General features: G+C 41.5%; 1 long non-coding RNA gene across 1 annotated transcript; it reads left to right on the forward strand.

The window, feature by feature from the left end:
* The first annotated feature begins 255 nt into the window (after nucleotides 1-255).
* LOC123802606 (uncharacterized) lies at nucleotides 256-8761 on the forward strand. The gene is made up of 3 exons (XR_006782585.2): nucleotides 256-448; nucleotides 3566-3700; nucleotides 8639-8761. It is a non-coding gene; the product is annotated as an uncharacterized LOC123802606 (long non-coding RNA).
* Nucleotides 8762-10988: the final 2227 nt, after the last annotated feature.

The raw sequence follows: 10988 nt of genomic DNA on the forward strand, positions 1-10988 counted from the left end.
TTGTTTATTTATTTGAGAGAGAAAGAGAGACAACATGAGCAGGGGAGAGGGGCAGAGGGAGAAGCAGGCCCCCCACTGAGCTGGGAGCCTGATGCGAGGCTCCATCCCAGGACTCCGGGATCGTGACCTGAGCCAAAAGCAGATGCTTAACCAACCGAACCACCAGGTGCCCCAAATATTTGAGGAATTCTGGCCAGCATCCTGCTTCTCCTTTTTTCCTGGTGTCTGTCCAAGTTTGAGGCGTGAGACCACACTGACACCTTCCTAGCAGTCTTCCTGAATGCAAGACACAGCGAAAAGAGAGTCAGAAAGCAAGATTATCCTAGGCTTAGTATAGACAACAAGAAGGCCATGAGGTGTACAAAGTAAAAGCTGTTCTGTCACCAAGGAGAGGAGCTGCGGATGGAGGACATCAGAACGAAGCAACACTCTTCGCTGACGGGTAGTGGTAAGTCACACAGGGTCCCGCAGCTATGAGTATGTGTGTCTGTGTGTCTGTGTGTCTGTGCGTGTGGATTTCTGCGAGCTATAAATCAGCCTTAGAGGCTGGTAGTAGCAAACTGTTAATTCCAGGGAGCTTTTTATAAATTCCAGTGATAAAATTTCTCTCACACATCGGAGACAATTGGTTCAGCATCACCCACAAGCCTCCTTACAGGTATAGATTGAAAGTCTGGCAGCATGACACCTATATGGACTCCAGTTTTAGCCTCCTTTCTGCCTAGGACAGGGTAAGGCCCTAAAATGAAAACAGAGTAACTACTTGTACCTGTGGATGGATCCTTCCTTTCTAGTCTTGGGAAAAAGAGGGAAATCCAAGTTGAGGCGAAATTAGAAACATCCTGCCTGGTTTGCAGTGGATACCTCCCACTGTCCTTTGCTTGGCCCTTTAGTACCCGGGACCCTCATTTTGTCCTGTGGTTGTCCTCTTGAGCTGCTCTGTAGTTCAGTATTATCCTTCCTTACGAAAGGTTCTGTCTCTCAGTTGTTAAGGAAGGGAGACACATCTGACATTCAAAAAATGTCACTAGGAAGTTGCATGTTGTTTCTTCAAATCTTACAGAATTGAACTCCAAATGGTTTGGGGGGAACTATTTTGGTAGAAAGGATCCCTTTTACCTTACCTTGAAGATAAAAGAACCCTGTAATTTCCTGTTTTCCCATCTCTCCTCTTGGAAGCTGAAGACACCTGCCATCCTCCAGATACTCTGAACCTTCAACAGAGGAGTTGGGAAAGACACAACTCCTGCCCCTTAGGGAAATCAGTGTCATTTCAAACATGTTCGGTGCCTGCTTCATCTTGACCCTGACGATCAAGAGTAAACACATTGACTTCTTAGCTTTGGGCTCTCTCATAGGGACAACTCCCACTGGAAAGAAAGACGAGAACTCAGCGCTCTCGGCTTCTGTAGCAGCCCAAGCCAGAGGGCTAGCTTCCATGGTTCAGCCCAGTGTGCTCCCAGGGCGCTGAAACGCCCTCCTCTCCTGTGGCAGCAAACCCTCTGTCTGTGAGGGATTCTACTGAAACTCTCCTCACACGGGGAATGGAGGCAAACGTGAACATTTCCACTACTAATCTGATAATTCTCTTCCTCGCTTCAGATCCATTTCTAATGGAGGTAATGGCACCTACCCTAGAGATAGGGCATAGATGATGAAATGTTTCTTCTCTTTTTAAGAAAATCCGACAGATATGTCTATAAGCTTATGTCCTCATAAGATTATACGTGAACTTGATATGTTTTCTTCAGCGGCACTTCTAAGACAGGAAAAGTCTCATGTAATACCTATTACATCAATTCTTTGTGGGGCTTGTTGTCTCAGCCTATTTTGCATTAAAAGCGGGGCTGCTTCAGGAATAGTCACATTATTTAACATTATTTTAAACTACAATTTTGTGTCAAAATTGGTTCATATGAGAGAATTCTATATATTTCTAGTTATTTGCAGATGTTTTTTTGTGGCTTATTTGACTTTTCTAGAATTCCCTCTATTACTCTGAAGATGATGTCATGTGTCAACCCCATGGGTTCAACATGAATTATGCATTTTAATATCACTACAAGAATCATGGTGGACAGGAGGAATTCCCTTAGTGATTGGACAACAGATTTGATGTAAAAAGTTCTGATTCCTCCATTTTATGAAATCATATTAATGATTAGAAGCCTTGCTCAGATTTTTTGTACGTATGTTCTTGCCACAGAGAGCTGGCATTTAATTATGTTGTCCATATTCTGATGATATAATTTTATCATCTCAAACCCAGATAGATCACAAAATAAAATTGGTCTTAGTATCTAAATATTGTCAAAGAAAAATATTTAAATATGAATTATTTTACAACTCACCTTCTTTCTCAAATATTCTCCAAAGTTGAATTGGTTTATGTCAAGTCAAGTCATTTTTTTAACAATGTCCTCAGTAATAAGAACAAAGAAAATAGGGGTGAACAGAAGAAATATTCTTGCCCTCATGAATCTTTAAATCCCCCAAAAGAAGAATAAGAAATAAAAATAGAGCATCACCAGAGCATTGATGTAAACAGAATAAACATCATATATGCACCGATGTTTCTACATAGTAGAAACACCGAAATTAGGTTTGTGAAAGGGAGTGTGCAGGGGGATAACAGAAATGTTATTACCAAAGGATGTTGAATCTGAAGGTTCTAAAATTAATTTCTTATAGCAGTTTCATGTGAATTCTCTGTGACTCAAAACCAGTATCTAATGATTTCTTGGTTCAAAATAATTGTGGCCATCTTGTGTGTTGAAGAACTTAGGAGATTCTGGAATACCTTTTTTTCCCTCCCCACGCACCATGTGTTCTCTTAGTGTTTCCTGGGGAAATTTCTGGCTTTGTCTTTAGACATCCTGATGCCTGTATTACTGGGAAGGTCATTGTTCCCACTCTGCCATGCTGAGAGCTGGTTAGCCACCCAGTTTATAGCGGAGTCCACCAGTTTCCCATCCTAGATGGGCCTAAGCATAATAATAATTTAGGATTCACAATAGCGAAAATTTATGGAGCGCTTGATCTGTTCCAGGAGCAAATGCTTTAAATAGTATCTCATTTAATTGTCACAACAATCATGTAAGATGAGCACTAACATTATTTTCTCTTTTTTTAACGATTGATTTATTTATTTGAGAATGAGAGAGAGAGAGAGAACGAGCGGGAGGGGCAGAGGGAGAGGGACAGAGAATCTCCAGCAGACTCTGCTGTAAGCACAGAGCCCTACGTGGGGCTCAGTCTTACAACCCTGAGATCATGACCTGAGCTAAAGTCAGATGTTTAACCCACTGCACCATCCAGAGCCCCCAACCGTTATTTCCATTTTACAGAGGAGGAAACCGAGGTACCAAGATGCGAAGTAACTTTCCAAAGGCCACTCAAATTGTGACTGGCATCACCACCTCATGACTTCAGGCACTGATATGCCAAAGCCCACACTCTGACTGACTTGCCCCGTGTACAGATGCACAGAAATTAGGGGACAGATCGGCTCATCCGTGAACCGACTAGAACTGCCTCGCTTTTTTTTTTATTTTTTTTTAAATAGATCTTCAGCTTGCATCGTGTGCCGTTATTTCACAAGTGTAAGTTGTCCCTGCTTGGAGGACAAGCACGTGACAATAAAGGAAGCAGGAAGTGGAGTGGAAAGAACAGCTTGTGGAGCTTTCCACCGCGTTGAAAAGTAAGTTATTAGATGCAGCTCAACATTTAAAAATCTCAGTTCCTTTAATATATCTGAGGTCTCACATTAAATCAAAAAGTTTTATTCTTTGTAAACACCAAACATGGAACCCTCAGCAGCATTGAGGTTCATGTTCTTTTATTAGAAATGCGATTTTACGTGGTAGTGAGTGAAAATGAGATAAGACGATGACATAGATCTACTAAAAGTCTGTCCTAAAAATCACCAGGACTTTCCCTAAACACATTCTGCCAGTCTAGTTTTTAGTACAGGAGAGAAACCACAGATTGCACTCCCAATTATTGCTGTGAGGTGGATTATAAAGGATCACAGTACAATACAATTTTCTAAACATGTGTTGTCATATTTATTACTTAAGGCTTATCAGCTGTGTGAAATATTCAGCCTGCTATGGACGACACATTTTCATAAGGTTTATTTTCCCATAAGGAAGATCATGCTAAGTCTTGGTTGCTTTTCTGTATTTGGTTCACTTCTGTTTTTCTCATGTGGGATCAGCTCTCTGAAGCTTGATAAAAAATCCCCACCTTGAACTCTCTGAAATGGGTCCACTAGGTTTGTGTGGATCATCTGATGGCTAAATTACAAATCACATGGATTATACGTGTAGGTTGGTTAGAACTGGCAGAAAATTAACCAAAAAATGATGGGCACACAGGGCATTGTAGTATTATTTGTAATAGCAAAATAAAAGAAACACCCCAAATATCTGTCCCTCTGGGACTGGTTGAATAAAGGATGCCTCATCCACACGGTGATGTGTGTGCAGCTGTAAAATGGAATCCAGAATATCTTTGTAGGTGGCTATGTGTAATCCCAGCATGTACTATTAAACAAAAAACAGGGTTCAGAAGACTGTTTATGATACAATGAGTGTGTGTGTGCGCATGCGTGTGCGTGCACATGTGTGTGAACACTTGCTTATATTTTCAGAAAGAAACAATGGAAAGTTAATCCAAAAACGAATGAGCATATTCACCTATGTGAAGAGGGAGGATGCAGGAAGGGGGAGCAGCAGTGGGAGCTAACATTCTCGGAACGTTTTTATGTTACTTTGACTCTGGAACTAAGCAATGTCTTACAAAATCATAAAACCTGAAAGTAAGAAAACCAACCTATCTTCTGCCCTGAAGGAAATCTAAAACTAATTTAAAAAATGTTGGTGCGTTGGAAAAAGATCTTTTTTTTTGGTTGGAAAAAAATGCTGAGAACGATGTGGCAATAAAGTGCTAAACAAGGCAGGCTGTCAGGTAGACGAGTCAGTTTATTGTTATCGAGAAGGATTATCAAGAGGAAAAGGTAGCCTTTTCCCTATATGCCATTAGAGTCTAAATTAATTACTGAGGTCTTGATATTTGCCATGAACAAGATCTAAAGTTACAAAATACCTTCTTATCCTCTGGGTAGAGAAAGAAAGTAAACAGCGTGTGAAGATTAGACAAAAATATTTACAGGATGATCAAAGTGGAGAAGGGAGGGATCTCTGCTCTTGTTTGACTTCTCAAGTTCCTTGCTTGTCAGGGTTATAAACCATGTCATGGCATCAGAGTTCACGGGTTGGTAACAAAGATGACCCCAGAGAGTTTTCCCTTTGTCGGATGGCCCCCGGCTGCCACACACTAGTAGGCGGAGGTCCCCGTTCACTTCCAGATGTAGTAATAAATACTCTCCACTTGCTGATCTTCTTGGCATTTGGAGGGTCATTCCTGACTGTCCCGAATTTTCTTCCAGACTTTGCCTGCCTCGTAGAAATCATACCAGCGCGAATATTCTAAAAAATGATTTTGTCCTTTTATTTTATTTTTTTTTATTTTTAAAGATTTTATTTATTTATTTGACAGAGAGAGAGACAGCCAGCGAGAGAGGGAACACAAGCAGGGGGAGTGGGAGAGGAAGAAGCAGGCTCCCATGGGAAGAGCCTGACGTGGGGCTCGATCCCACAACGCCAGGATCACGCCCTGAGCCGAAGGCAGACGCTTAATGACTGAGCCACCCAGGTGCCCCTGATTTTGTCATTTTATATACTACAAATTGTTCAAGTGGCAAAATAAAAAATGAAAAATACTGGAACTGTGTCCTAGAAATAGAACAAGGGACAATTCCGACATCATAAATGATGTGGATTACATGGTTGGTGAACGGCTGACGAATTGCTCGTACTTGAAAGGATGTGAACGACGTGGAAGAAACTTGTGTCGGAAACAAACACCACACCTACACTGATCAGCCAGTAGGTTGCACCTTGGAGAATCCCTCACCTCAGTGTATAAACCGAGCTCTCTTTTACTGGTTTCATCAAAGTGGACTGAAGGGCCAGAGAGTTTCTTGGAAGGTTTCTGAATGAAATTGACTAGAAACTGCATTGTTCATTATGAAAATACAGCTGCTGCCATATTTTAAATTTTTTTACTTGATTTTCCCCCAAAATAAACAGTAACTGTTTCTTGACACATTATCTTCTCTATAATGAGGAGACTTTGATTCTGGTTATACTTAGAAAATGGCCACAAAAGGTAAAATATCTGCACTGTTGTTCTTTTCTATTAACCATGGAAACTTTAAAAATTTGTTTAAAAAAGTCAAAAGTAAAAGAATTGCCAGGTTTTAATAAGTTCCTTTGGTCTGAAAGTGGGAATAAATCAAAAACATTTGGAACTAACAGGATGCTGATAGTGTTTGTTGTTTTAAAATGCTTCAAGGCATCACTGAAATTTGAAAACCCCTGGGGCGTCCCAAAATATTTACACATTTTGTTACCAGAATGTAGAAATAGGTTAGTGAATAGCATCACATACATTTCAAGTTAAACCCGATTTCTCAAAAAACCAACATGCAGCTCTGTTTTTCAGTATAGTGTAGGTAATGGAATGAAGGAAAAAATTAATAAATGTTATGGAATATAATGAGCATCTGACTCCTGAGATACGTTATTGTCTGCTTTTTATGTGCGATAGTTCAAAAACTTTTTATATCACGCCATTACTTCTAGTACCAATTATCTTCCTTTAAATGTGGGGATTTAGAATGCTTATCATTTCCCATAAGTCTCTTAATCCAGTTCTAATCCTAGAGATTTAGCCATAAGAAATAAATAGCAATTTGACAAATATTCCACCCCTCTTATCATCAAAATGGAACGGCCCCAGATAGGAACCCTATGCATCCTAAGAGCACTGAATACAGTGAGAGAGGCTTCTCCGATTCTTTGGTTAGTTTTGTATTGTCATAGAACAGGGAGACCTAATACATAACATGTTTAAAAAGAAAAAACAACCAAAACCAACTAACAGAGATGTTGGTGACCTTGGCAAACATAAACAGAACATAGCTCATAAGGACCAAGGGGGAGGTCCCTTACTATGCATTAAGCTGCTCGGGTACCATAGGTGACAGGGCTGACTTTCAGTCACAGAGATGCCAGTCGTGGCCGTGACTCGTGGAAACAGCAATAGAGCTCAGGAAAATATAAGAACCATATTGCGACATGAAATATATAAAGAATAGGATACAAAATCCGCGGTGCTCCACTTCTGCTGGCAGCATTGGCCAGAATGATGATCACGCGAGGCTTTGAAGACAGCCTGCCTGGGTGGGCTCTTTCCTGCTCTATGAACTAGCCCCTCATCTCCTTGTTTTCCTCATCTGTAAACTGGGCACAACAAAGGGACCTCCTTCCCAGGTTGAGTGTGAGGATTTAGTGGTTTAAATCACGTGTGCACTTTAAAACAGTGCCTGGGACACAGTAAACTTCTAACAAATATTATCTAATATTACTTTGTGTCAGGAGAGGGAACAGAAATGCAGTGTATTCAAATGTTTTGAACAATAATACAGGTTCATGACAAAGATGGTTTTTATTACAACTTTATAAATCTGTTTCCATAACGGGTGAGGAGAGACATGATAATCTGTAAGAAATATACATACGCAGATGTTATTCTATCAATGAAGATTGAAAAATTCAACTATGATTTTATAATCTTATGAAGATTTAAAAAGGATTTATTTTTTATTTATTTATTTTTAAAGATTTTATTTATTTATTTATTCGATAGAGATAGAGACAGCCAGAGAGAGAGGGAACACAAGCAGGGGGAGTGGGAGAGGAAGAAGCAGGCTCATAGTGGAAGAGCCTGACGTGGGGCTCGATCCCATAACGCCGGGATCACGCCCTGAGCTGAAGGCAGACGCTTAACCGCTGTGCCACCCAGGTGCCCCAAGACTTTAAAAAGGATTTAAATGAGATTTTAGGGAGGTGATCTGGTTAAGAGTCTTAATCCAAGATAACTTTACCAATGGTAGTCTATATATTGTAATAGGAGTTATGGGGACTCCTATCCACATTCCCAGGCCTCACCTTCCTTCTGAGGAGTGAGCCTTCCTTCCAGAATCTCATGGAGATCTCTGCCAGGGGGCTTTTTCTGGCGTGCCTAGACTCGAGAAGCTGATCCTCCTGGAGCAGCTTATGGCCATGATGGATAGGAACTGGGGGACAAATAACACCTCTTACAGAGAAGGACTTCTGTGTGTATCTGCACCATCTCCCCGAAGGTCCTAGCAGTAACGGGCTTCTTACCACGCTCTGTGTTAACACCTTCCCCTTTCTGCCTCACTTCTCTGTGCCCTACAGTCCCTTCCTGAGATCACGTCCCAGATCAACCATGATCCCTACGTCAGCATCTGTTTCTAGCAAACTCCCCAAACCCCAAAATCCCCTCTGCTCCAGAACCTTAAGGAAATAATATATAATAATGTTTTCAAAATGACTCATGGGCTGTTCCCTCAGGGGCAGGGAGACAGACTACATAGCACTTAAAATCACCTGACGTTATGTCATTCTATTTCCAAATACAGAGCAATAAGTGTTTGCACACATTTTAATGGGACTTTCTCTCTCCTATTTGATGCGACTCCAAGGAAAGAAGAAAAGTCTGTATGGCCCTCATCCCGACCCCGCGGCTCCTCCATCAGCTGCCCCTTGTCGCTCGGGCGCACACAGAAGATGGGGAGAAGAGAAACCACAAACCAAGTGTGGCGTTGACTAATGTAAGTCTTCGGCTTCAAGTCCTCCGTGTTGACGGCTCAGTTTCTGTGAGCTGGTCGGTGCCGGCTCTGTCCTCTCCATTCTCACCTTCTTCCTGAGGAGGAAAGGCAAGGATTTGAATTGTTCCGACTGCAGGCTGTCCATCAAAGCCACTAGGGGTAGTGACTCATCGGTGAAGGAAATACGGCCTTTTGTCCATTTGTCATTTGGGCAGATGGGGCTTTGTATTTCATTGCTATAGTGAGTTCTGAGACGGGAGCAAAAGAGCAGGCTTGAGAGCCTCCTTGATTCAGGAATATTTAGACCTGACTAGTATAGGAAAAATAAAATACTTCCACACGATTCAACTTTACTCACTGGGGTTCTACTCTGGCACAAAATTCTAGTTAATAAGAGAGTACCGTGTTTCCTATGTTGCCGCAATTGTACCGACAGGGCCTTTTGAGAAGGAAGCGTGCCTAGCCAAGGCAGGAATCAGGGGATTTCAGTACTCTTGGAGTCCCGTCTTAATGCAACTCCTGCATAAGATCAATCTCGCATTTGCTGGAAACGTAACAGCCGGGGTGACTTCATTTGTATAGACTAGACCGATTAAGGGAGTCTAGGCTAAAAATAGGCCTTATTTACTCATTCCTTTTTAAACACATCCAAACCCTGGCCACTAATAGGCCACTCAGATCACAAGAGGCAAAGGAAAATAAACCTAACAAAAATTACACCGAGGGAAAGGGATTATTTTATACTCCACAATCCAGAGCATAGCAGGTATCAGCTAGGATTGTCCATCTGTAGGCATCTCCACGTGCTACAGGGAAGATTTCTCAGAGAGTATTCATTCTCATTCATTGTACATATGCTATCGACTATTTATTGAGCACAGTGCAAAAAAAATAAAATTAAGTGCCTGCCTTAACAGAGCTCACACCAGCCTGGCCTCATTGTAGTAACAAAGTAAAGAATCCGGAGAGGAAAGAGCTGTTTCAAATATAAAAGATGACTTTTAAGCAGAATCCACAATGATGAACGCACATTGAAGAATTTAACTCATTCGCATGGCAGAAAGACATGAGGAAATTCCGTTGGATCTAGGTTTTGGCTCCAGTGCTTCTCAGTTCATCACATAGAGCCAAGGAAAGCCACTCTTTTCTCCCACATGACCTGCATTGATTGCTACTGGCATACTTCCTAGAGCCTTCAGGTGAAATAGCCTTAAGATGAATCCAGCACTGTGCAGAGTAGAGAGAAGAAACAAAAAATCTGAGGCCTGGTTGCCATCCCTGTTTTGTGGGGTTAAATGCTTCTGAAGCCTGCACCCCTCATGGATGTCCTCTTATTGGAGATCCTACAGAAGGTACACTAGTGTTGTAGGGGTTTCTGCTTTTTCCAGATACAAATAGTGAATGGACTTAAAAATTCACATTAGAGTTATAGTTAGGAGTCCCCAGGAACTGGAAATTATTTGGCATGGGCTTATTTGGTCATCCAGTGTTGAAGGCAGTGGTGTCTACATAGTTATGGGAACGTGCCTGTCCATGGGACGCAGGGGTAAACAGCTTAATCAAATATCATCTGAAGTACCCATCAAAGGTGAGGATTTGAGGGGCCGAGTTGCCACTGCCAAGAAACAGCATTTGTATCATGCTTTTATTGACACAGAAAAGATTAAAGATGAAAGACAATGATGATCTCAATTATTCAAATTCATGACTCAATGTATAGACTAAATCTCCGGGGCTTCCTCCAATGGCCGAATGAATCTCTCATCTTTCCCTGAGTGTGGAAATAGCTGAAAAGCAAACGTGGTATGTGTTTCTGCACTTGTGGATTTCCACACCAGTGTGCTTTACAACCTTTGAAGAAATCTGATGAGAGAGCCAGGGCCATGGTTGATAGTAATACAACTACTAGCACCACAATGGGGTTATCTGGGATGGATTTAGAGGAGTAAAGGAATTCAGGCATGGAGCTCCAACGACCTTTCCATACCAGGTGAAGTCACTCCTTTCTACTTTATAAGAGTTTGTTCCTGCCTTGTTTCAAGACTTAGAATCTCACTGGCTGGAGGGAATTATATTTCAATGGGAAGCCAGTTAACCTCATCATCACACTGTATTATATCTAAATCTACAACTAAATTAGATTCCATCACACTGGGGGCAGAGGACGAGGAGGAGGGATTACATAGTCAAGACCAGTAGGATGTCATTTACCCACCACAAGAAC

The sequence above is a fragment of the Ursus americanus genome, chromosome 27 (assembly GCF_024610735.1).
Source record: "Ursus americanus isolate L20-20 chromosome 27, mUrsAme1.1.p, whole genome shotgun sequence".
Lineage (NCBI taxonomy): Eukaryota > Metazoa > Chordata > Mammalia > Carnivora > Ursidae > Ursus > Ursus americanus.